Source organism: Lagopus muta, chromosome 6, assembly GCF_023343835.1.
Source record: "Lagopus muta isolate bLagMut1 chromosome 6, bLagMut1 primary, whole genome shotgun sequence".
Lineage (NCBI taxonomy): Eukaryota > Metazoa > Chordata > Aves > Galliformes > Phasianidae > Lagopus > Lagopus muta.
In genome coordinates this window covers 13,715,737-13,742,503 of record NC_064438.1, presented here as the reverse complement: position 1 = coordinate 13,742,503, position 26,767 = coordinate 13,715,737, and the positions used below count along the sequence as shown (strand labels likewise).

Below are 26,767 nucleotides of genomic sequence, written 5' to 3'. Positions count from 1 at the left end.
AAAAAAGGAATAAAAAATATCAGGAATTATCTCTGATAGTTCATAACATCAGCCTTCAAGACTGAACTGTTGAGGCAAATCCCTACATATTCAGAGCCGCAAGCAGCATTCAGTGAGCTAAAATATGCTTTATGATAGTCTTAAAATCAGAATTACCATTTCCAGTGTATGCTGAAATTTATGGGAATGCATTAAAGCTGCAGCAAACCACCTCTGACAAGTAATTTGCTTGTAACTCTTCCTTCAGTACACATCATGGCGATGTGGTGCAAGCAGAAAGGATGCTGCTCAGCAGCAGGCAGACGCTGGTTTTCAGTGCCAGACTTTGGATTTTCATTTCAACAAGGAAAATTATCGTAACCTACTTTATCCATTTTCTCTGAGAAAGAAATGCTCTTGTTTTTTCCAGCAACTCTCTTGATTTTATAAAACGCTTGAAACTTGAGAAGAGACTGGATATGCTTTGTCTCCATGAGAACTACTTCATCCTGATAGATTTAGTGGAGAATGTGTCTGTGCTCCACGAATCTCCCCCTAAGAAATAGCTGAATGTATTGTTTCCAAATACTAATTCTCTCAACTTCTCAAAATCCCTTGGCACTTATTATATTCATTCCTCGCAAGCAGTAGTGAAAACAAATGTTCTTTGTGTAAACAGACTTTGACAGAATGTGGGAACCTAAATAAATATGGTTATAATATGGCATAAAAATCAGCTTCAAATCTGAAGCAAACTGAAATTGCATGTGTAAAAAGTCTTGTCATTCAGCTTCAGAAAAAAACAAACAGACAAACCAACAACAAACGTATGCTGCAAAGTATTAAAACAGGTACGTTTCAGTGCCAGCCACAATATGGTTGAAAACCCGAGAACGGTGTCAGTATGCAATGTTAAGTAAAACAGCTTCTCCAAAATGTCCTTTCACCTAAAAGATGATCTCTTATGTGTTGTTTTCCTCCAAGAAAAATGAGCATCCTCCCAGCGCTGCCAGAGACGCGGGGCGTAGCTGTCCCTTCGGGTGGGCAATGACGTTGTAGGACCGATGGAAACCAAAGAGATTGTGAAACATTTACGTGGCTCAGTTAAGTTAGGAAAAAAGTCCTTACTCCAGAAAACACAACTGGCCACAAAGCCTTTCTATGAGATTGGATACCCTGGGTGGCTTTCTGAGGCATGAGGCCAAAGGCCAAAAGAGCAAAACCACCCAAAAAGTGTAATAATTACCTTTGGGGCAAAGAAATGGAACTTATGAATAAAGACAAGGAAAACCCATTAAGTAATATTATTGACATGTGTCTGACATCACCAGCAGCCAACCAGCACTCTCCACTTGTACTCTGGATTTCTGAAATCATTTCTTAATGGAATAAGGGTTTTTAATTCATAATGTCTTTCTACAGATGCTCAAGCACGCAGGTTTGCCAGCCATTCACATTCCCAGCCTGCATGATGTTAATAAATCCAAGGTGTAGTCGAAGCACAGTAGTAGTCCTCTGTTATATTAGTATGCAAACAAGTTTCAGCTTCGTGCAATAACATGAAATTGCTGTATATCAGCATTTCTTAAGCACCTGTCCCTGACAGTGCCAAGCCGCTCTGAGAATTACAGGGGGAAGAAATGAGAGAGACCATTTTCCATGCGAGATGTATTGCTGCAGCAACAAATATACCTTTCGATTACATAGTGTAAACAGTCTTCGGTGCCAATTTCAGAGGCAAAATTAAGGAAAACAGGGCTCAGACGATGCTACAAGCCTGAAAAATGTGTCTGGACCACATAAGAAAGGCATAAATGGAAGATTTGTGACTCTTGAGGTTTTCAAGCTTTAGGGTCCAAACAGCTGCTTTACTTCCATGTTTTAATAGCAATACAGTTTAAAGGAGAAGTGAAATCAGAGCAGAGAGACTATAGGATGAATAATGCAATTGTAGAGCCAAAACTGAGCACCCAATTAATGGAGTGTGAAAGGTTGGTCGCAAGGATGGGAGTAGTCTTTAAACCAGGCAGTATCTCCCCTCCAAATATTTGTGTCCCTTCTCACCTATACCACAACAGAAATACATTTCCTCTGAGGCTGGATGCAAAGAAGACATCTTTTTCCAGAGGAAGGTGCACCAGCAAGGTGTGTTCCTTGCCATCTAGGCTTAGGGAGAAAATGAAGTCTTCCATCTTTAAAGGTACATTGGGGTGTGATGATACAGATTTCTCTAGAGTTTATCCTTTCTTTACTATTTTGGTTGGTCACTACAACATTTCAGATTTAATAATGGTTCTCCTCACTGGTCAGGGCACATCTGCAATTGCCCAATTCAAAAAATTTGATCCCACTTTTGAGAAGCAGCATCATATTTAGATGAATAAGGAAAAGGTCATCTGTAATTCCAAAATTCAGCTATTAATGACAGCTAAAAGAGGTACTTTAGAAAATGTGTGAGTGTTAATCATGTTAATTTATTGGAGGTGTTTTCAATGCAGAAATAATTGTATATTTGAGGGCTGAGTGGTACTTCAGATGTTGCTTATGTGTTAGGATGGACAATCAATTACTAATGCCATCTCTGAGAACTCAGATGCCTGCAAATGGTTTTATGCTGTAGTCTTCCTTATAGATCTGCTGTATCCATCTTAGCATATGCCCTGACCCTTTTTCTGTGTCCCTTTGTTCACTGAACCGAGCTGCACAATGTGCAAATACTGCTTTACAGACCAATCAAGCAGATACCCACTGCAGCACTGGATGGTGTTGGCACTGATGGTGCTCAAAGCATGGAAAAGGTTTTGCTGAGGGCAGAGAAATCCACAGAAGAGCCCACAGTATCTCTTTTGTGTTCCTCATTTGTTCTCTTCATATTTTTTTTTATTATTATTATTTTTTATCCTGCTGCTTTCAAACTTGTTTAGACTCAGTCGCATTGACAGTTTCATTTCATCCTGACTAAACATTACCAGTTGGAAGCACACCATACTCTACCAGTTGGAGCCACTTAGATCTGGAACCTACTGATGACTGTTGAGGAATGCAATATCCTCTTCCCTTGCCCTGCCACCAAAGAGGATAGAACAACTCCAGCAGTAGCACTGATACAGGTCTGATACAGGTCTTTGCTTATCCCATTTTCTCTGTTACTGCTGCTCCACCCGGCCTGGTGGACCCGGAAAAGCCATTAATTGTTAATGCTGAACCATCCCTGCCTGTTGCTTGGGTACTGGGAGCTGCTCAACTTTCCATGGGGAGGAGATCTGACTCTTTCCTAAATGTACTTTGTTTGCCTGGCAGAGTGACAAATTGGAAGCGGTGGGCCCATCCCAAAAGTCAGAGAGAATTCAGACTCTGCACACTGCATTTTGGAAATGAAACTGAGGATTACTAAACTGGTCTCATGGGAGCATTTCCTAAGTATGCTACCGGCCTTCCCTTGGGTGAAGATGCTCCTATGGTTTTGTTTCATTCATGTCTTAACAAGAGACACTTCAGTGTTGTTAACGATAAAAAAGCATCTTTTATGTGCTTACCACAATAGCCCAGCCACAAACTGGGAGTTTTGGTAAAGAAGAAAACACATTTCACTTTAGAGTCAGCCGGCAAAGTTTCTTTCCCATCAGCTTTTCTCTCTTCTTTTTGTTATTTTCCCTGTGGAGCCACTGAAGGCTAGTATACCCAGCTCATGCAGTGTGGAATCAGCAGACTCCTTCTAACTATGCATCTAGCAAGCCTGCAGCAGCAGGGCCATGTTGCATCCCAACACAGCTGTATGTTGAGGCTTAGGGACACAGAGGAAAGGAGGCTGCATTCCTCCCCTGTGCCTCACCTCTTCTACCACTCTAAGATGCAGAAGTTGGAAGTAAAGCTTTTGAGTTACCAGCAATTTCCACTTTGGTGCCTTATTAGCTTTCCTGTAGTGCTTTTATAAGACTGTTTATAAGACAATAGACAATAGAAGAAGTTGCTGAGGCTCCCAGTGGACACATGTTGACAATAAACCCCTGTAACAAAGGTCAAATGTGTGTTCCCAGAATAGCACTGGGTAACACTGCCAGAGGAGCACAACATGGCAAATGAACTGATACAGATGAGATGTCTTATTGTCCAAGCCATTGAGTCAGCTTGGCCCAAGAAGGCTAATTTTCCAGAAGACCTGATCTCTTTACTTACAGCAAGGATATGACAGCATGTCTCTTATACTGGTAATGCCTATGTCTATGCAAAGGTCCCTGAGTCATAGATATAAAGCTACTTAAAGTGGTTTGAAGTGTAAAGATGCAACAGCACCCTGAATGTCATCTTCTTGATCAGGTGCCCCCACCACCAGTGGAAAGCCTTTCTCTCCAAGCGAGACACAAGAGTGAGTCAGACAGCAGTTTAATGTGGGTGGGGTGGCTCTGCATAGCAATAGGGGGGAAGGAATTATAAAACACTATGTCCTATTTCTATAAAGTTGTAACTTTACTTTTCCTTTGTGTGAAGTCTCCTTGAGCAGGAAAGCACTCGTAACACATGTACAAAATTAATTAATTAATTAATTACCAAGTGAAGTTTTACTCTTTCACTGGTCATTTTTCAGCTTCTTGTAGCACCTGAAAAGAGTTGAAAGCTTCTTTTTTCACATGTATTTGCGGATATAATGACTATGATCTGATAGCTAGACAATGACAAGTTGCCTGATGGTGAAGGTCAACCCTTCAGTTATCTGCAGAAGGTCAGCTGCTGGCACACAGACCTCTCAGGTTGGATTTGAGATTTGAAAGCCAGCACACCAAGTTCCCCTTCATGTTACAGACATTGCATTGACTGCAAGTTGCCATGAGTGGCAATATGAGCTTGTGCACAAGACCCCGGTTTTACAGAAAAGTTTGCACAGGCTTCAGAGGCACTTCTGCAAACAAAAACTTTCTTCTTGAAAGACTATACATATCACTCCACAAAAAATACAACCAATCTATGAAGTGATCCAAGAAAGACTGCAAGACAGCCCAAGTGTGCACCATCATTGCAGGAGCAGAGAAGCAAAGTTGCTATCATGCAGTGGCAACAATTGTCCTCTGTTTAATGCCTATTTTTACTCTTCATGTCTCTATTTTTCCTGGCATGCAAAGAGCTGGAACTAAAGGCACCGCACCCGGGAGTGATGGAGGATGTTATGGCAGGAGTGCAGTGCCAAGGTGAAGGTTAGATCTTAGGCTCCCCTTGATTGGCATCACGGGAATTTTATGACCAACTTTGTCATATGAATACCTAAAGCTCTGGGCCAGGAGACAGGTTTGGTGTTTTTTTCCAATTTTGGAGCCCATTAGTAAGAAGCCAGTGGTGGAGAAAGGAAGCAGCTGTTCTGTAAAGGTCATATTGATGGGCTACATAAATTTCCTTTTGCAGAATAGTAGTCCACCAAAGCCAGTGAAATCACTTAAAGACCCTGAGACACCCAAAAGGTGATACCATGGCCAAACTATCAGGGAATTTTTCAGTACAGCACACCTTCTGTGCTCTTGGACAGCTGTGCCTCATCTGCCTTGCAGACTGGGCTTCCAGCTCAAGTAGTAGACTGAGGTGTGGCAGATGAGAGGGTTAATGGTACCTAGCAGAAACACTGCATATCCACTGCTTCCAACCAAGCCAGTGACTTGAAAGTTTCCCAACAACAATATTGATTCTTCTTGGTTACTGAACTTCTGCAGCCAAATTCATAGCTCACCCATCCAGCCCAGAGGATTGATGTCTTCGCAGCAACTGGCTCATTTTAAGCAAAGTTCCTTGGGGGATTTTTATTATTATTATTATTTACAACTGTCTGGTCTAGAATATATAGGAGCTAAGATAATGAATGAGTATCCCTGGAAAGACACGTGTTCCTGGAAATCCTCTTCTACCTTCATGAATTCCATTGCTCACTGTAGGTTCTGCCTTAGGAATGGAAACTAGCAATGAAAATCACAACCAAAATACCACTTTTCTGGTATACCAACACACTCTTGAAGGTCTTGCTCAAGGAACTATTAATTTTGTTCTTTTAAACGATGTGCATGTTGGCATGATGGGCACATTCACTTTCTTGAGGTCTTTAATATCCAATCACAGAAGCTTTCTCCACTTACGTGCAAAACCATTTTGATTCTGCGCAGTCTAGTACTGCCAGTTTGCTGGTCATTATTCATTCCTAATTTCTGTGTCAAAATCTCCAAGAAAAATTCTGGAAGGAATAGGAAAAATACTGTGTCAGAAGCTCTAACAAAGCAGATAAGCAAGAATAGAAAGTAGATAAAATCTGAAGACCCAACGCTGTCTTCTGTAGGAGATACCCAACTGCATGTTGTCTGGATTGGAAATAATCTTGAAATATTTCTTCTAAACTAGTAGCAGTGAAAATATTTGATGGATATTTCGACATCTGTAATGTAAAGAGTTTGGAATTTCTTTGTAACCATCTTCAAGATGGGAGAGGGAACAAAGAAAAAAATCAGTAAACACACCATTATACTTTAATCTTCAGCCACAAACAAGCACTACAGTGTACTCCTTTTATTTACAAAAGGAGCTCCAGAGACATTTTTATTTCTTGGACATTGATATGTACAGTGGGTGTCCCACCAAAGCCACTGATTTAGTTGTTTCATTGGTTAAACTGCTCTGTAAATAGGAAAAACAAAATCTTCCTTTACCCCACCAGTGCCTTACAAAGTTGCTCAGGAGAATTTGTAATGCGTGAGGCAGCAGCAGTCCCATATTAACTTACAGACTCCAGACATTATGCAACCTGAAACTTTCCTAATTATACTGGCCTCAACAATTCCTGCCCACACTTTCACATTCTCCCACTCTTACAAGTGTGTATAAAATCTAGGGTGATTTAACCCTTTATCAAAACGGAACGCTTGATTTTTAATTATTTAGGGGAAAAAAATAATTGTTTCTGATCTTAGCAAGGCAATTCATCCGAACCCAACTTTGAGATTCAGACTCCTGGAGAAGGGGCAAAGGGGCCTGAAGATGGTGGACACCTTACTGAAAACCACACTTATCCACCACTGGACAAAAGTCAAGATAAGGACAGGGGTTCACTCAACAGTGACAAGCAGATGCATCTTCAGATGTCAGTTTGAATTTTGCTCAAGACAACACAGTTGTTGGCTTGTTCAGCTTGGATGCTTGGACTGTATGAACTGAAATGTCTGTTTACCTGTTCAGTCCACTAAAAATGACTTTCCTTTTAATGTAGCTTTGTTGACTCGCACCAATCTCTGGCAGAATATTGTCCTAAATCTGCCATGACTATTCTCAATAAGGAGGTCTCCCAGCATTTTAGACTGTGCTGCTTCTCTTTTCCTTCCCTGCCATTAGATATAGAGCAAGAGGAAGAAGTGAAGAAGGTGAAGTATTGGAACAGACTATCCAGGGAGGGGATGGAGTCACTGTCTTTGGAGGTGTTCAGGAAATGTGGAGATATGACATTGAGGGACCGTGGTTCAGTGGGGAATATTAGCGGGGATGGATTGGGGTTGGGCTTGGTGATCTTAGTGGTCTTTTCCAACCTTAATGAGTCTACGATTCTACGAAGAGGATGAGTAAAGCTTTCCTTTACTGATCAGGCAGAAGTATTATTTCTTACTAAGTTTTGCAGCTGCTCTGAGCCTCCTAATTTCTAACCTAAGCAGGTTCTGTATTGCCTGTCATAGGACAAGCTAAACTTCAGTTTAAGCAGACTCTTCTTGCAGGAAGCTGAGCTGGCAATGGGCTTCCACAGATGGAAACTGGAATACTTCATGGTCCATGAGCTGTGACATATTTGAGTGAACTGGTTCCTAATGGTTCTCCTGCTGCTGCCTCTAAATCATCTACTTGCCTGCTGTAACTTAATTGTCCTTCAGCTGAAGACATCTGTCCCTTTGTTCTGTCTTTACCTTCATCTCACCATCGTCTGTTGGAAGTTATCTTTTTTGTGCTGCTGTCTCAACAGCCTGGGTGGTTGCTTTCTCGGTTATTTTCAGTTCATTGCTAACCAATCTAGAGGGGCAGCAGGAGAGTGGTTTGAAGATAGTAAGTTGTCCAGCTGGCTCAGTTGCTTTTGGAAGATGTGTGATCAAGCCGTAAATAGAACCATTTCCTGAGCTTTTCTTCCCAGGCTTTATCTTGTTTATTCATGTGAATGGTACCTGGGGAATAGCTGCGTCTGGCCTTGTTTTTAATTTGCCTGTATTTCAGCAGTGTCATGTCATTACATTGGTGCAATACCAGATTTTGAGGGAATTCATCTTGATGACCTGTTCCTGATAGCCCTGTAACTATGGCCAGATGGAGCATGAGCCGCCTGTAGCCACGCAGTGCATGGTGAGGAACATGCATTAGCATGTACAGCTGAGAAGATGTCAGAGCTCTCATCACAGCACATTTGATAGATGCTTTTACTCCACAAAGCATGAGCCAGAGCCACTAGCTGAAAAGGTACAGGATGTTTCTTGGTGGTCTATGACACTGTGGACACGTGAGAGGCTCTGTTCAGCATGAGAATGCACTGAGGAGTACCAGGTTGCTTCATGGCAAGCAGAGGAGATGCCAGCATAACCCATGTGCAGCCCAGGTACAATGTGCCTACATGTTCACAGGATTTCCACTCTGCTCACTGGTCCCTGCTCAGTCAGTGTGGCTTTGGAAAGCTGCATTTACCTTTGCCGATTCCCCGTGTCACCCATGACACTGTAGCAGGCAGCAACACTTAATAACACACAGTGCTAAGCTATCCGCTTTGTTAGCATCTTTCCCGCAAGGATCTTAAAACACTTAAAGTGGGGAAATGATTCTCTGTTTTTACCAAAGGACTACGTACAGCCAAAGGATAAAGTGATCTTCACAGGAACACTTTCAAACCGAGCTTCCTGACTGCTTTTCCAAGAGCTGTTAAAGAATAGCGCTTTCATCCATCAGCCCTGAACAGCTCTGATCCCTGTGGCCACCAAACTTTTTTCCAGTTTACTTCTTCATGCAGAACCAAGAACTCTCCACTTCAGGAGTTTGGAGGGCATTGCCCTAACTCATGATTACATCTGAGGGTTTAGGCCCTTTACGTCACCATAAGCCTCAGGCTAACTCACTTTGGGAGATCTGAGTGTGAAGGGGAGTGTGAAGCTTCACCAACTGTTTAGCTGGGGCAATCCGAAAGTCCTAAGTAAAGTTACTGTCTGCTTTTTGAGAGTAGGAGGCCAGTGGGATGCCTGGGGCTGCCAAAGGACTCACCAGCACCAGGGAGCACTCCCGAGGTGAGAAACGCAGGGTTGGGAATGGGTGGGCTGGTGTCCACATGAGCTGAGAAATCAGGTAGCTTATGGGCACCTTGTTTTCCATTTCATTACCCCAAGTGACTTAGAGCATTCAAAAAAAAAAAAAAAAAAAAAAATCTTGTTTTTTTTTCATCCCTGTTTAACGAATAAGGGAAGAATGAGTCCCACAGCATGAAGGAGAGGTGGGTTTAGCTGATGCTTAGCCACTCCAACAGTGCACTTGGCTCAATGTTCCTCGCGGCTTTACGTGAGCTCCAGTGCCTGAAGGTCTCCTGCAGCTGGGCCCATCACTGCATTATGTCCCAGGTGATCGTAGCACGAAACTTCACTTTCTAGGATTAAACTTCAGGATTTCCCTGCTCCTAAGTGAGTTCCAGCTCTCCGGAGTTAACAGCATCTTGGCCAGATCCTGCTTTCAATTACATGCAGATGTAAAAGGCAGAGTAAATGCAGTACTCTGCTATTCCCCCCAGGCCAAGCTGCTCTGTGCAAAGCTGGACCTTCCCACCTCCTGGGAGGTCGGAGGGAACCCCCCAGAACAGCAGGAGTGTCCCGTTCCCTGATGGCACCTTGGGACATAATGCGCCTCCATGCTGTCTGGCTCCTCTGCGGCTGGGAAGGGGTTTGGATGCGATTCATTCATTGCAATCAAAACCCAACAAGTACTGGAAGAAAGTTCAAATGTATGTGAAATAACTTGTCCAAAAAGCTGGCAAAGGCAGCTTATTTTTCCTGTCTTACAAGAAGTTATGCAATCAAGTGATTAATTACCCGTGGCACGGTCTGAGGGGTGAAAGATTAATATTCCTGGAGACTGCTGCTGTTGACCTTGTGTTATACCCGGGATGGGAATAGCCCGAGCTTCCCAGCAGAGTAAACCTTGCCCAATGGCGAGACTATCTTCTCCATAGTTGAGTGAAGAGGTTAAAGTTTTATTTTTCTTCCCAATTCTGTCCCTCCGGCAGGAAATGGTACCATCAAAAGACTCCCACCCATCTCCTGGATAAAAAGGAAGTTCAAGTCTTTTATAATTGAAGGGCTCTGCCTAATGCAGCCTCAGCCGTGTGGTGGGAGCCCAGCCTTGGACTCGTGCACTGGTGGGGAATGACTGAGACACGGTGCGTGTGCTAACCAGCGGGACGCGAGCTGCAAAACCATCTCAGCTGGTTGCAGTTAGCCCCAGGGGGCGAACCTCAAATTCAATCACAATTTCAAATGATGGTTCTTGCCTGCTCGTTAGTGCACAATGTAATATTATTTCTTTCCCGGGGAAAGAACCATTTCCTGGGATGTGACAGAATTATTAATTCTGCATGCGGTTGCAGTACTCATTCATTCTGCTCATCACGCAGAGCTGAGGGGTACCACATTTCTGCAGCATAGGAGGACATGCCTTTTCAGGCCCTAAATGCATTGCTCACCCTACCTTTTTTAATGCAAGTCCGTTTGCATCAATTAGTTTCTGCCAAAAGTCCTGCACTGATTTACTGTCAATAATGTCAGCTTATAGCAAAATATATTTATGTGATACCTCACTTAAAAGATTACTTTTCAGTAACTTTTCTAGTCTAAATGTTCAATTCAAGAAGAGCTTGTTTTCCAAGGGAAGGGTGTAGAAAGACTTCAGTCATTTTAGTAAGTGAAAGTGTAAGTATTAACATGTAGCTTTCTCTTCATTTAAAAGATTGCCCACTGTTACTTAGCTTCTGCCCCATTCTTTTGTGCATATCTTAGCATATCCTACCCTTCATGTCTGACTTTGCTGTTTTAAATACTCTTTTAAAGAAAAAAAAGAAAAAAAAGGTCAATATTCAATTTTAAGCTATATAAAGAGGGAGTAGAAGAACAAGTATATGCAATTTTTCTTTCTCAAGTATGGTTTCCATCAAAGCAACTTGGCATGTGAAAGCTCCTGGTAAAGGAGAGAACCAAACATAAGAAAGTAAACCAGAAAAAACAGGATGGGGGATGAGGGGTTACTTCATGTGCAATAAATAAAACCTCCTGTAATCTTTGGTCTTGTGAAAAGGTCAGTAGTGCTGGTGCCAAATAACTCCTTGCAGCAGGAATGCCGGACAGCAGTGAGGCTGCCAGGGCCAGTGGGTGCCTCTCTGCTGAAATGAATGGGAAGGATAAGACAGACAAAATGCAAGATGTTGAATGGAAGCTGAGTGGAGTGGTTGCTCAGGGCTTGGGAATGGTCTGTCTTAAGAGCTCTCTAAAGTTCTCCAAAAGACCTCTGTGTGAGGTGAAGCTCACAGCTCCTCATGTAGTTCATGGATGTCATTGGCCATATGACTTATGTCTGAGACTGAACCTGGAAGAGCTTTGCACCTCGTTTGCTCCTGGATCTCTTGTCACAGTCTTGGGTTCAGAATAGGTGAGGCTGGAAGGCAATTCATGAGATCATATATTATAACTTCTCCACTCAAGCCAGATCGAATCGTGCAGGATCATGTCCAGTTGGGCTTTGAATATCTCCAAGAATGGAGATTCCACATCTTTCTGTGCAACCTGTGTCAGAGTTCAGAGTTCAACCATCCTCACAGTAAAAAAATAAAAAAAAGAAAAAAGAAAAAAGAAAAGATTCTTTAGTATTTAAATGGAATTTCTCTTCCTTCCGGTTATGCCCATCACCTGCCACCCTGTCACTGGAAAGAGCCTGACTCAATCTTTCCTTCTCCAGTAAGGTACTTACATATAAGATGATCCCTAAGCCTTTTCTTCTCCGGGATGAACAGCCTCAGCTGTCATCCTCTCCTCACATGACAGATACTGTGATCCCTTAATCATCTTTCTGAGTCTTTGCTGAACTCATTCCAGCACATCTATGTTATGTATTGAGGCAACCAGAACTGGATCTAGATCTCCAATGCTGAGGACAGGGGTAGGATCACCTCCCTCAATCCTTCCTAATAGCCCAGGATGCTATTGGCCTTCTTTGCCATAAAGAAATGTTGCTGGCTCACAGTCAGCTCATTGCCCACCAGGAACCCTTTTTCTGTAAAGCAACTCTGTAGTCAGTCAATTGGCTCCCAGCTCATAGTGGTGTTCTGGAGTTATTCCTTCCCATTCCATTGCCCTTTGAACTTTCTGAGGTTTGATGTATGGATTTGACCCATATCTCCATACGCTAAGGCCCCTTTGAGTTGGAATCACAGCCATCTGCTGTTTTAACTTTTCCTCCCAGTGTTGCATCACAAGCAAACTTGTTGAGGGTGTCCTCATACCCATCATCCAAGTGATCTTAATGAAGATGTCAAACACAGCTGGCCCCAGTATTAACTCCTGGGGTGCACCAATAGTGAATGGTCTCCAGATGGGCTTCATGCTGCTGATCACAACCATTTGAGCTCAGTAGTTCAGCTAACTTTCGAGCCACCTCACTATTCATTTATGCCATCTATATTTCATCAGTTCATCTATGAGGATGTTACGGCAGACAGCGCTGAAAGCCTTGTTAAAAATGGCATAAACAACATCCTCTGCTATCCTCTCATGCACCAAGGCAGTCATCTCATCGTGGAAGGCTATCATGATGGTCAGGTCTGATTTTAGCATATCAAGTTTTCCAGAGAGTGAGGTTTTGAGAAATCAGAGAAAGGGAGCCACACCTCATCTCTCTCTGGCCTTGGTTTTCATAATAGTTTGGGGGAAATTTGTGTTTGAGCTTTTGTTGTAACTAAGAATGCCTGTCTCCCTTCTGGGGACTTATGTATGTAAGGCAGAATTTACTGTAAAAGCTTAGTTACATGTGCTAGAATTCTAGACTCTGCTTTGGCATGAACTAAGAAAAAGAATAATCATTTAAAAATAAACCTAGCTATTGTATTTAACCTTGGCCCATGCAGCCAGTGATATTTTGTGAGACGTTCCAGCTATCCACAGATTCTTTTCACCAAAGCTTCCCTTCAGGAAACAAAATAAATTAATGATACAAACAGGAAGCAGCTGTCTTTTCCTAAATAATAATTAAAATGGGGTCCCCTTAGAGACGGGGCGGGGGGAGGGAGGGGAATAAAGGGGAGGGAAAAGACCTGAAAAACTGTCAGTTTAACTTTGACCAACCTTCAGAGAATAGACTTAGAATAGTGACACAAGCTGTGAGGCCAGGAGGACTTATTTTCTTATGAGCCATTTTTGGATTTAAAAAAAAAAAAAAAAAGGAAAGGTCTGTGAGATGGGCAGATGAGCGAGACAGAGGAATGTTGCTCTCTCAAGGCACACAAGCACTCCTCCTTCAGTAGTATTCATATGGAAAGAAACATTAATCATCATAATCATTGATGCTGTTCTTCAGTGGCTTTCATCTGCTATCAGCAATCACTAGGAAATTCCAGGGTGTTCCTGTCACAGTTCCTTGAAATTCCTCTTTAAGAAGGAAAGAGGACAAGAGGGCTGGAAGCTCAGCTCCTTCCAGTAGCACCAGGGAGATGGTCCTGCTGTGCCCCACACTATACTGGAAGTGCAGGGACCCTAGAAGTACAGGGACCCTAGAAGTGCAGGGACTTCTCCCCCAAGGTCTTAGCACCACAACCTGTGGGTGACCACAGAAATGTCTTGGACTCCAGCAAAGAAACCAGGGGAGATAACCAAGGCAGCCAAAGCCACACACAGCACAAGTGCTGGGACTTTTTATCTTCTGAGATAACTGGCTGAAGCCGTGAGTTGATACAGTGTGATGGTGTATTTCATAGCAGCATAAAATCACGTTTTACTGCAAACCACAATTTTGAGTTTACCGTCTCTGAGGAGAAAGTGTCATGACATAAATGTATGACATGGCCCTGAGAAGATTCCAGATGCTTCTTCAGTGAGTGCCTTGCCATTTGCTTGCATAGCCCTTACCTATGGCGCTAGGTGATTGTTGCTGCTGATCATAACATGTGCAGCTTATTGGAAGCTTTTTATGACTGCAGTTTCCAGTCTTAAAAGATCATAACCAACAACAAAAGGTACTGGTAAGGCACTGGAACAGGTTTCCCAGAGAGGTGGTAAATGCCCCATCCCTGGAGGCATCCAAGGTCAGGCAGCATGGGGATCTAAGCACCTGATCTAGTGAATGTGTTCCCTGCAATTCCCGTTGCAGAGGAATTGGACCAGATGGCCTTTAAGGGTCCCTTCCAGTTCAAAATGGTCCTGTGATTCTATGATAAACCTGTGCCATGAGGCCTGATGAATTAGCTAGTGCCACCTCCCAGATACAGAGCTGGCGAGATAAACAAGCTTTGTGTTAAATTTGTAGGATTTCAGGACTCTGCTTAGCAAGAAAATATCCTGTCAGCTGCCAAACATACCACTGAGCTACTAAATGTGGTAGGGATTTGCAGGTGAAGAAGGAGATGGTAGAAAAATTGGTGACAAGCCTTGAAGTCATCAGAATGTCACAAATATTGATTTCTGTTCCCTTCAAGATGTGGAAACTCCATGAATCAAAGTTTTACACCAACTCTGACACAATTTTCTAGAACTGATGGTTTTTAAGATAGGAAGACAATAAGAAATCCGGATCTGAGAAAGATTTTGACACAGCCCCTTTTCTCTGTCCTCAGTGTCCCTATTACCTTTCTTCCCCGTTTTTTTCTCCTTATGTCCTGTTCTAAAATCTCGTGTTGACATCCTCTGAATTAAATGAGCAGCAATACATTTTCATTTTCAGCTGGGCACAGCAGTCTCCTGCCAGCCCTATATCTGTAGCACTAAAGAGGCAGTGCTAATCTAGTGGTAAAAATGCAAAGGCTTCTTATAACAACACAGGGCTTGGAAGTTTCAGAAAGTTCAGGCAGGGCTGTCTCAAACACTTAGCAACCTTCACCAGGTCACAGACTTTTTCCACAGAAAGTTTTATCTTAAGTTCCTCTTAGATAAGGATGCTGTCTTGACAGTCACCATGGAAATTCCTGTCTGTGTCCTCTGTGTGAGAGGGAAACGTGTTATGGGTCTCTGATGGAAAAGGAAACATTGCCATGCGAGGAATTTGCAATGTGTGTGCATTTCCACTGGAAGCACTGTTCTCTCCTTGGCTCTGTTTGTTGTCACCCATGATCTCTGCTGTAATATCCAGCACTAAATAAGATGATGCAATTTACCTCTTTTCTGCCATGAGCTGCACTGAAATAATAATAGCAGGGTGTTCTCCTTCCCATGGTCAGAAGACATTCAGTAGAACTAGTGAATTCTGGACAAGCACAGCTCTTAAAACAGAAAACTTCAAGAGTAACAAAAGGAGTTAGTACTTCTCTAGTGCCACAGAAGAACCTCCATGGGGTCCAAAGAACAAAAGCAGATGGCAATGTGGATATCACCTTTGGTTTGGCATGCGCTTGCTGCATTATATGGAGCAAAACCAGCAGGGTTGCTTGTAGTGTTAAACATCAGTGAAGCTGATGCGCTTTACTTTGCAGGGTCTGGCCTTGCTGAAATGCAAAATCATTAGATGTCCTCCACTTAGCATGCCTTATCTTCCCAAATGAAGTTGTTACAGTAATAAAATTTGGAGAAAATCAGTTTAAATTGACATTTAAACAGCAAAGCACAAAAGAAGGGGGAAAGAAAGGAGACGTATGTCTTTTGAGGCTTCTTGGCTCCCGACAGTATACGTGCCCTCGTTTTTAGTTCAAACTAAATTAATCTATTAAGGTACAGGAAACCTAATTTCATATCTGACTCTTCTTGGGCAGACACTGGAATACCAAAAAAGGCAGCTAGGTCTTTATCACAATGCACAATTCAAGGGAAGTAAGAGGTATTATTCATGAGGGTGTGACGTGATGGCCATGCTGATTCACTCTTGCACTCCAAAGCCCTCCCAGTATTTCCTAAGCCTTGTAGCACTTGGAGTCACATTTACAAGGGTCCTTATTTGGTGAAGAGGGATACATGTTTAGGCCAACCCTTTTCCCTCCCTGCCACAAGTTATTGTTTTAGAAATGGTTCACAGAGGTGTTTTGGTTTTTTACTGTGTGTGTGTGTGTGTGTTGTTTTTTCTTTTTCTTTTTCTTTTTCTTTTTTTTTTTTAAGATTAAGCTCCCTGTGGCTAAGAATAGCTTCTGTGATTATGTGAGCAGCAGCAAAATGTAAAAAGAGTGTGAATAATGTGAATGTCACTGGAGGCAAAAATCCCACTCCACCCGTCGCGACACAGTCCACTTTGATATGTCTCCGGGTGGCGCTTGGCTAATTTTGTATCTTCCTCAGTGGGATCTCCAGTTGATGTGACAAAAGGGATAGCAAAGTGAGAGCAATCATTTTGCATCAAGTAATGCCTCTGGTACTGTAAACATGCTGATAATCAGAGACTGCCAACCCCAGAGGGTTATGAGCATTGGCCAAGCTGGATGTTTTGTTCCATAACAGATGGCTTGTTATGAAGTACCCCAAGTTTTCAACTGATGGATTCTCATAAGGCAGCTCCTGGTGTAGCCATGCCTTTGCTCTCTGACTGCTTGGAGAGAGCTACAAATAATGTGGGATTTTTTCCCAAATTATCTCTCAGGGGGCCCTAGCATCCTGATAGGTCCTAATTCTCACCAGTTTCTCAGAGCCAGAGTAGGAAACCCAGGACAGGAGGCCTCAAAGGACCAGCTGGAAGGATATGAAGAGAAGGCTAACAAGGCCACTCAGCTGTTATTTGTAGACTCATCATTAAATGCTGTTTTCCAGGGAAGAGAGAGCTGAGAATGGCTCAAACTGTTGAAACTACAAATAAACCTTTTAAAACAGATCCCAGGTGGAATGAATAAAGTCCTGTGTGCTTGAGTTTGCTGGGAAGCTGTAGTGGAAATGCTAAGTCATAGCCTGAACCAGTGATTGAGCACCTGGTGGGAAGACAGTACCAACCCAGGGGAACTCATGTGTATGCAATCCACCTGAGTGACTGGAAGGAGTGGAGCTAGGATCAGCTCCTTCCCAGACTTTGCTTAAGGGTTGGCAGTGCCTCCTTGAAGGGTTCCGAAGGTAAGCAGCTTCATTTCTTTGTTTATGTGCCTATAGTTGTTGTGTTAGACCAAGTACTCACTTGCAGCAGCCTAGGACTTTGCTGCTTTGCTGTCACTGCTGTACTTTCTATCGCATTACAGAAGCTGAAGCAGTTCATCTGAGATGTGCTGTATTAGCTGCTTCAGTATTTTCTTGCCCAGGTGCCCTTAAGTATTCAGAAACTAAATGGGCAAGCTGGTGACCAGAGTAGAATTATAATTTAATGCTGCCACCTGGGTTTCCAACAGTTTCAGCATGGTCTGCTGGAGTGGGAACAAGTAGGACAAGAATGCAAGAGAAGTAGCGATGTACAGAACCAATATTATTGCCAAACACTTCATGATATCAAGTGAGTAAAGTAATGGACTACTTGGGAATTATGTGCATAGATCTCTCTGAAAGTGATGCCTCCTATTTATTTCCGTGGGAACTACCACAGATACAAAGAGCACAGTAACAGTGTTTGATAGAGCAAATTCTCAGCACTACAGCACGCTAGTTTTCAGCATAGTCACCACCATTAGCTATGCATTTTTGCCTGTGATGGACAATAATCTGCGTGCTTGTAAAAATCTACACCAGTGGAGGTGTCCCACTGTTTTATAGCTGCTATGATGGCATTGTTGATAGGAAAGTGTTGCCCACACAGTCCATCATTCATCGGCCCAAACAGATGAAAGACAGAAGGTGCCAAATCTGGGCTGTACAGTGGGTGTGGTAGGACAGTCCAGCCAAGATTGACGTTGTGTTCCATGGCCTTCAAACTGGTACAAACCTTGGCATTATCTAAACTAACATCAAGCCCCCAGCAGAGCTCACAAGTCAAAGCCTAGGGAGGAGTAAGAACAACGGCAAATGTGTACAGTACTTCCCCTCACTGCTTCCCCAGCCTCCAACTATTTTCAGCTCAGGAACTTCCTGAGCCAGATATGGTTTCTGTGTTTTTAGTAACTCTCAGTATGTTTCTTTGCAATGCACTCTTCTTGAATCTGTATACGTGTCTCATATCCACCACATCCCTTGGTAAGAGACCCACAGCTCTTCTACCTGTTGTACTAAGGGCTATCTCCCTTTGTTGGATTTTTAGCTTGAGTCCTTCTAGCTTTAATAATGCTGCCCATTTTTGCACAGGAAGAATCAGCACAACCTGTTTGATCCTGCTCCATACCTCACAAGCCCAGAGGCCTCTCTCATGTACCTCCCAGTCATTTCTTCTGTACCTTGAAGATACCTGTTCTACTTGGTAAGAAACTGAGCTGCTGGGCAGATCTTGTAAAGGACTTGTGCTATTTTTGTCTATGGCCTTACCCTCAGACTCCAGTGTGTCTTGTTGCATCCTGTAGTCATGAATGAAAGCCTCCAGCTTGCTTAGAGCCCGAGTTCCAGCTCTAACGCTGCAAGCATCACGCTTTGACAGAGTTATGGGGATATAAATAATAGCCTGCACTCCAGTCTCAGGGAGGAACTGTTCCTAACCATGCCGTACTCGCACAAGCCATTCCTGGAAGCCTCTTCACTTTCCCATCTTCCCTTGCACCTCCCTAACTTTGCTACTAACCCATACTCCGAGCTTCATTTCCAGGGTCTTGTGAGGTTATTCATGTCTACAACCTGCTTTTTGTAGGCAAACTTGTGAAGGCTTTGGCTGCAGCCAGTACCTTATCCCTTTTTTCTCATTGTGTTAGCATGTAAGCCCCTTGTAAGTGCCCAGAGAAACCAGGAACTTGCCAGCTGCCTAAGTCTTGCTGAGTACCCGTTGGAAGCATGGCGTGCTCACTTCTGGCTGTGTGTCACTGTGACCTCCTAGCACGCCATCCAAAATAACCTTGTGCATGCAACCAGGAATAGAAAGAAAGGAAGGATGCATTTTATGTAAATGTAGTCAGAAAGTCTGCAAGACAAATTGCTTGAAGTGGTTTGAAAGATAAAGAAAAATGACTCATTTCCAGAAGGAACTATTTCTGCTGGGCTGAGAGGAGTACTGTGCCTTAGACAGGTATGTGGTTGCCATTACAAAAGGTGAATTTTTCTTGTCATGTGGGTGGACTGGAGGTTGACTGGTTCAACATACTGTCCAATGGGCATGCAGGTGAGGTATGCTTTCTAACACTGACAGAACTCTGCAGCTGGAGAATTTATCAGTTTGCCAGCAGTGTGGTTTTACACACAGCTTTTGCAATAAGTGCCACTGTGTTCTCAATAGAACATGAACCTATGAGGCACATGTTCCCAGGCAAGCAGACTGGCAGCCCAACTAATTTCGAGTAACAGTATATTTAATTAAATGGTCTTTCTGTCATGAAGCCAATGGGCAGCTGTGCAGAGGATGGAGTGACAGTGGCCAGCCCAGGCAGCCTTGTCCCAGCGAGCACCAGCAGAAATTTCCTGTACCCCTGGGCCATCAGCTCCTCCAATGCTGATTGTTCACTGATGTTTGCCAACACTTCCCCACAAATGCAGCTATTTGTGCCCTTATGCAGCGGGCAGAAAGCAGTCACTCACTCTTCCCCTAACCTCCTGCAGACAATTTCATTGAGCTAATCTATGGCTGTTGACAATATCAGGTTACCCAGGCTCCAACCAAAAGCAGGTTGTGGCCCATTTCTGAGAGAGACCAGCTATCGTTCATCACAGCTTTCATTACAGCACTCCTGGCTTTTCCAAAGCCCTCCTCCCTTCTCCATCCATGGAGGACAGGAATGCAGTTTCACCCGGAAACCACCTTTCCCTTTTAAGTGAGTGCATTTCTGAGAGGCTTTGGTATTTCCCATCTCTTGATACCACATTTTTTCCACTGAATCCGCAAGCAGTGCCAGGAGCTTCAGCGAGTGCCTAAATCCATCAGCACACCAGGAAGCACAGGAAGCCAAACACCGAAGCTTCCCATCCCGTGTGCAGCCGAGGGGTCAGAGCCGCTCTGCCCTGCGGCGCGACGACCCATTACCGTCCTCCCCTCGTTGCCAGGACAGGAAGGTGCTCTCAGCCCGGCTCCGGCGCCCCAAGCCCTCCCCGGGCCACCTCTTCCTCTGAAGGCATGCCGCAGATGCCGGGGCTGGTGGCCGGGTGGCACAAAGCCTGCATTGTCCGCGCTCGCTGCCCAGAGAGGCGATCTAATTGTCTTCCCCTGCTCACAGCAACAATTTGCTGGCAGCGAGGCTTGTGTCATTATATAACTGGAGATAGCCTGACTTGTAAACAGATCTCCAGAGCATGTCTGTCTTGCCTTATTTTGGATAAACAAGAAGTTCCAGGCTGGCTGATGATACCTTGGTGCTGTTTGCGAGGGCACAAAAAGCAGTGGCAGGGGTGAGCAAAGACTTTGCGGGGGCAGTTTCTCAGGGCATCACCTTCTTGTTCACATTGATAGGAAGTCAGTCGGGCAATTCCGGGAAGCCTGTGAGATTCCGTGGCTCCTTTAGTACTGTTCGATGTCTATGCTTGTATTTGTGAGTTTTCCTTTTCCCTCTTCCTATTTCCTAGCACTATTCTATGCTACCTGGGAAGGGCAAAAGCTGTCCTCCTCTATTCCCATCCATGAGGGAACAATTCCATGCATGACTTCTAAGCCAGTGAGGGACTGCCTATCACAGAGGATGATGTTCAGTCTGCTTCCTCCTCTCTTCTGGAGACAAACCCTGCCAGAGAAACCAAAACCTGTACCCTATTGGCTAAACTTTCACCTAAGCAAAGGGAGAGATACCCAAAGATGTCTTCTGCCAGTGCTCATTAGAACTGAAGCCAATGTCACCACATTGTGATAGTCATCATTTACAGGTATGTATCGTATGGTATTTATTGGTATGGATTGATGTTTGGACAAGGTAATCTTATGGTCTTTCCAACCTTGTTCTATGATCTGTGCTGCTCACACCCCTAGGGATGCTCTGCTCCTGAGTTTGTAGAGAAGAAAGTACTCTCCCTTTTTGGCTTTCACCTTTTATGCTTGAGCACATGATTATATCAACAGATGCGGATTCTAGTCTGGAAAGCTGCTTGCCACTGACTGCAGGGGACAACTTAATCTTCATGTTGACTTTATTGCTGGGTTTCCTAGATGGCTGTTTTGCTGCCTGAGCCTGAAGTAGCAAGGGAGAAAGGGGAGTCAAAAGGAGAAATGAAGTCCCTTGGCTGGAATTTCAATCCTCTCTGATTTTTCTTTACAAAGACTGAACAGGCTTAGAGGAAAGGGCTGCTCAAGACTTGTCGGAGCCTTCCTGAAGGCAAGTGTCTGCAGTGCTACCCTTCCTGGAGGACTAAATCTGAATATCCCAGCATCAAAAACAGGCTATTTACTTCTTTAAGGACATCCCCTTGCTGCACCTTTCCTCTGCTTTCAATATCAAGTTTGCCTTTTTTTCTCTCTCTCTCTTCTGTTTGCTTTTCCTGGGTGTCTGAAGCTCTGGACACTGTGTCACTCCCACAGAAAGAGGGTAGAAAAATACTGTAAGGTTGCAGCTCTGTTGTAGCTTGGCAGCTGCTGGCTCTGCGCGTCCATCTTCCTCCGCTACTCTCTCCCCCACTGTTAGATTCAATTTCATAAATAAATACCCCACGTATTGACGTCATTATAGGCCTTGAGAAATAATACTCCTGCCGCTTTCTTTGCTAAGCATGGGGAACGGAGGAGAGAGGGAGGAGGAACAGAAGCAACAACGTCTTGGAAGATGAAGACTTAATATTCTCCTAATCGCCTCCCTCCCTTTGTGGCTATGACCCAGCTGTGAAGAATACAAAGATTACCATTATCAGCGTGCCCTTGTGGCTTGAGAAAGGATAATCGAGTATCAAAAATTCCTATTTCAGACTATTTTTTTCAGGAGAGAGGATGATGGGGATGTACTCTGGAAGGGTACCCTCAACGGTCCCTGTGCTCCTGTCATGAAATTAAGAAATTTGTATCCAAAATGAGCTCACAGTTCATGTTTCTGTGTCTTAAGACACCAGTGATGTTTCCAGCCATGTCTCATTGAAAATCTCTTTCCCTCGCTTCATTACTGGAGGTCAAGAGGTTGCTTCTTAGACTAAGCTGTGACAAGTCAAAGCCAAGACCACTGACTTTGTGCCTTTCTTTTCTCAGTTCTAACATTCCACTGTGGTACTCCTCAAAACTGTGAAATAATTTGCATTTTTATTTGTTTATTTTGCTAGAAGAATGAAAGATTCCCTTCTCCGTGTCCTTACTCTTTGCCAAGCAAGAGCCTAGCAGGTTAGAAACCTCAGCTTTCAGATCAGTGTTGGCAGATACCAGGAGAAGGAAGGGAAAGAGGATCTTGCAGGGCTCTCTGCAAAAGCTGGCATGATTTTGATGAGCAAGGCATTCCTTGGGATGCATGCAGCTGAGAGTGCAGCAACAAAGGGGGGACAGAAAAGACACCAGATGTGAAAGTTTCTTATAGCTGATTTGCTTTATTGATAATGTATTACAAGTGGGAAGTACAATAGGTGCACAACCTGGGAAGTGTGCATCTTGTCTATTGCTGGGTGCAGACAAGTGACATTGGTGATCAGTAGCTTTCCCAGGCTTCCCCACAGACATATAAAACATCAGTGGACAATAGTATATATTGAAAAAAAAAAAAAAAAAAAAAAAAAAACTCACAACAAAAAAACACTTTAAAAAAAAAAAAAAAACCATCAGCAAGAAGAACAAATACAGTTCTTCCCTTCACTTAGTGCAGCTAGGTACATCACCAAAAAAAAATATGAGCTTTTCAGAGCAGAAGGATGAAATGGATGTAGCTTTGAGGGAACAAGGAAGTAAAGGAATCTGTCTGTAGGTTTAGTCTATCCTGATGGCATTGGCACTACTCACTGAACACTAAGTAAACAGCCCAGCTGCTTTCTGCATTTATAAATGAAAACAATTGAATGTAACTGTGTAATGTAAATGAATGTAAAAGAAATAAATGAAAACTGATGTTATTCTGAAATAACATAGAAGAATGGAAAAAGAAAAAAAGTATATGATTAGCATCCCCCCCCCATCCCCTCCACTCACCACCCTCCTTCCCCCCACCAAATCTCTCCATACCCAGAATAAGTCACGACAGTGATTTACACACCTTGCAAAGGCTGTGGCCACCTCCCTGCAGCAGGCTGCACACTCCTTCCTTTCCTCTGTCCCAATGGGAATCTCATGGGACAAATGCTCTCTGAGGTGATGCTTTGTGCAAAAGTCTCTTGCCCTTTGCCTTCTGCAGAGCTCAACAATAGCGCTGAGACCAAGGGAGTGATTTTTCATGGGGCACCAAATACCATGACAGACTTCTCTGCTGGTGTAGTTCTTTGCTTCTCTGTCCCCGTGTACATCAGAAGAGCACAGGAAGTCACTGGATCAGACAGACTGGAGGTTTTTGGGTGTCCAAACCCACTGTAAGCTGTGGAAATCCTCCCCAGGAATTTCCAAGCTATGCCTTGGAATTCATCTATTCATCTATTAACCTGTGATGGAGATTTGCAGGCAACAGAAGTAACTTGAGGACCCACAGAAGAAGCAGAGGTTCTGTCTCAGCCAGTCTCACCCACTCAAGGGGCCTCACTGGACAAGAGCAGGCTCAGAGCTTCTTGGGGCTGCTTGGATCTACCCTTGCAAGCCTGTGTGCTCTTCACTGAGCCAGAGGGCACATTTTAAACAATTTCCCAGTTTTCCAAAAAATGACCCCAGATTTATCGCTCTGCTTTGGCCCTATGTCAGTTGAGATGGAAAAGAGCCACTTTCTGATGTGCAGTGGCAGATGTACTCCCACTCTTTGCCAGTATCCCTGGCCTCACTAGCCAGACCTCAACCTGTTTCTGTGTATTTGTTCCAGCGACGCAAGCACCACAAGCACCAGGATGCAAAGTTGTCAAGGTTGTTGGTATCCCAGGAAGTAAGAGAGTTCAGTGCATTGCAAGTGCCAAAGTCCCTATATATTTTATTTTGCATAAAAGAGGGGATTTTTTTGTGCTTTGCCCAAATCTGAGGACACTTCCAGCAGCATCAACACAGTGTTTGGAAATGGCATTGGCATCCTTATTGAGCTCCCAGCCCTAGTTGTTTGCTTGCTGTGGAAGCAGGCAAGAGATGTGGCTGAAGTTTCACCTGTTTTTAAGTCATCTCAGAATGTCCCCCACAACCACGATTTATCGATTTATGCAGGAAGGAAAAAAAAAAAAAGAAAAAAAGCAGAAAGGTAACAAACATACCAAACAAAACTTCCAGCAGCAACTACCAAAAGCTACAATTAAATCAGTCCTCAGCCCACAAAAGGACACCCGTTCCTGCAAACAAAACTACAAAGGTCAATGAGAGGTGGTGGGATGGGGACAGGAACAGACCCAAACTTTCTACCTGCAATGAGACATGCAGTGAATTGGAAAGGACTTGAGATTAAGGTCTCTTGTTTGGTGTGGCCTTCTCCCACCCAGCTCCAACCCCAAGAATAAAAATAAACCAAAACTAGAAGAAAAAGTCAGGCTTTTGTATTCTGGATGGATATTTATTTGCTTAACAGGTTTTCTTTTTTTTTTTTTTTTTTTTTTTTTCATTTTTCTTTTTTTTGGTACAAAGCATCCAGGAAAGCTTTTACTTCTCTTTTTAAAAAATAAAAACTAGGTTTCTTTTAAAAAAAGACACATGGAAAGGAAGAAAAAAAAAAAAAAATCAATTATTTTCAATTGCTGTTTTTGTTCTGCCTTCCCACCCCACCCTCTTCCCTTTCCCCTCTCCCCCCCTTTAATTTGGACCAATTTTCATTCTTTTCCATATATATTTAATAAAATAAATAAAGGATTTTCTTTGTTGTGTATTGCAGTGCCATTTCTTTTTTAAACAAAGGCTTCATGGCTCAACATTGCAAGGTAATAACAAACAAAATGATTATACATTAAAATCCTCCCTCTCTTGAGACTCCCCTAGCCCTCCCCTCAAAACCACGAAATAGAATACAATTCAAGTAGTCTTTTTTTTTGTTTGTTTTAAATGTATGGATATATAAGACAAAGCAAGTACAGAACTGGTTAACAGAGTGTCCCCGTTTTATTAGCAAGTGAGAGTATATCATAGGGAGATGTAATTGATTCCCCCCTTTTTATGGTTCCTAGACAGATAATATATATTATTTTAAAAACCAACCTATTTTACAGCCCTCTGCCCACCTCTCCAACCCATCTGCTCATTGAGTCCCGAGTCTCAAGTGAGAGACTTGCCTTTTCCCTGCCTGGGAACCTAACCCAGCCATCAGGCAGAAAGAGGCCACCACACTGATGGAGGTCACCAGGTTGACAAAGGCCACCGCGATGACAGAAGCCATCCATGTTGATGGAGACCATCCACGTTGATGGTGGCTGTCCATGCTGATGGAGGTCATCCATCATCCTGACTGAGGCCATCACAGCGATGGAGGAAAGCATGTTGATGGAAGCCACTACGTTGACGGAGACCGTCCATCATGCTGACCACGGCCATCAAATTGGTTGAGGCCACCATGCTGATGAAGGTCACCATGCTGACTGAGGCCATCGCATTGGTGGAGGCCACTACGCCGGGGGGGACACTTGCCCCATGTGGGGAGGGTCCCCATCATTCCCAAGGGCCATCTTCCACAGCCTTGGGCATGGGGCAAGGGGAGGAGGGCAGGGGGTTCTGCAAGAAGAACGCAAGGGGCAAGAGAAGGAAAAGGAGACAGAGGGACACGGGGCTGGCATTTCCGCACAGCAAGCAAGCCGTCAGGGTTGAGAGGATGGAGAAGCTGATCTTCACCAGGATCCACACAGAAGCAGGGCCTGGAGTTGTAACCGGCAATACCTTCACCATTCAGAATAGTTTGTATCTAGAACAGTTCCCTTTTAGTCTAAATCGTTGTTTTTTTCTTAAAAAAAAATAAAAGAAAGAAAAAAAAAAAGAACGCGTGTAGATGTATTTCTGTGTGTGCGTGCATCTGTGTACATGAGTGACAGCCAACTAGCTCATATGGTCATGACCAAGCTATATTTCAGAAGAGAAAAGAAACACATTTATCACACTTTTCCTAAAACGAAAAGCTAAAATTTCAAGTTCAGTATTCGCTATCTTGTTCTTCCCTCCCCACCCTCCCTTGCTATTTCTGGGTTTTTTCCCTTCCAACTTACTTTAGCACCATAACACATTTTAAACATTACAATCCCTCTTCAGATACTACACAAAATGTCCCATAAAAATAGTGCTTTTTTGCCAAAAAAGTTATATAATATATTATATATATAAATCAACTAAATCCGTGGCAAATGTGCAATGCAGACGCCTCCTCCATTTAAAGTGAGCATCAGCTCACTTTTTTTTTTTTTTTTCCCCTTTCCTTTTTCTTCTCTCTCTTTCTCTCTCTCTCTCTCCTCTTCCTCTCTTTCTCCCGTCAGCGATGGTTTCAAAAAGGTGCAAGTCGATTTGGAATCTTGTAATTAAGCACACACACAAAAAATGCAGATGGGACTCCTCGGAACTTCGTCTCAGTTACATTTTCTTTTTAAAGGTGCAAAAAAAAGTTATAAAAATAAGAAAAGTTACC

General features: G+C 43.4%; 1 long non-coding RNA gene across 1 annotated transcript; it reads left to right on the top strand.

Annotated features, from left to right (window-relative positions):
• Positions 1–16,894: 16,894 nt before the first annotated feature.
• LOC125694601 (uncharacterized) lies at positions 16,895–22,789 on the top strand. The gene is made up of 3 exons (XR_007377619.1): positions 16,895–17,225; positions 17,495–17,595; positions 18,378–22,789. It is a non-coding gene; the product is annotated as an uncharacterized LOC125694601 (long non-coding RNA).
• The last annotated feature ends 3,978 nt before the right edge of the window (positions 22,790–26,767 follow it).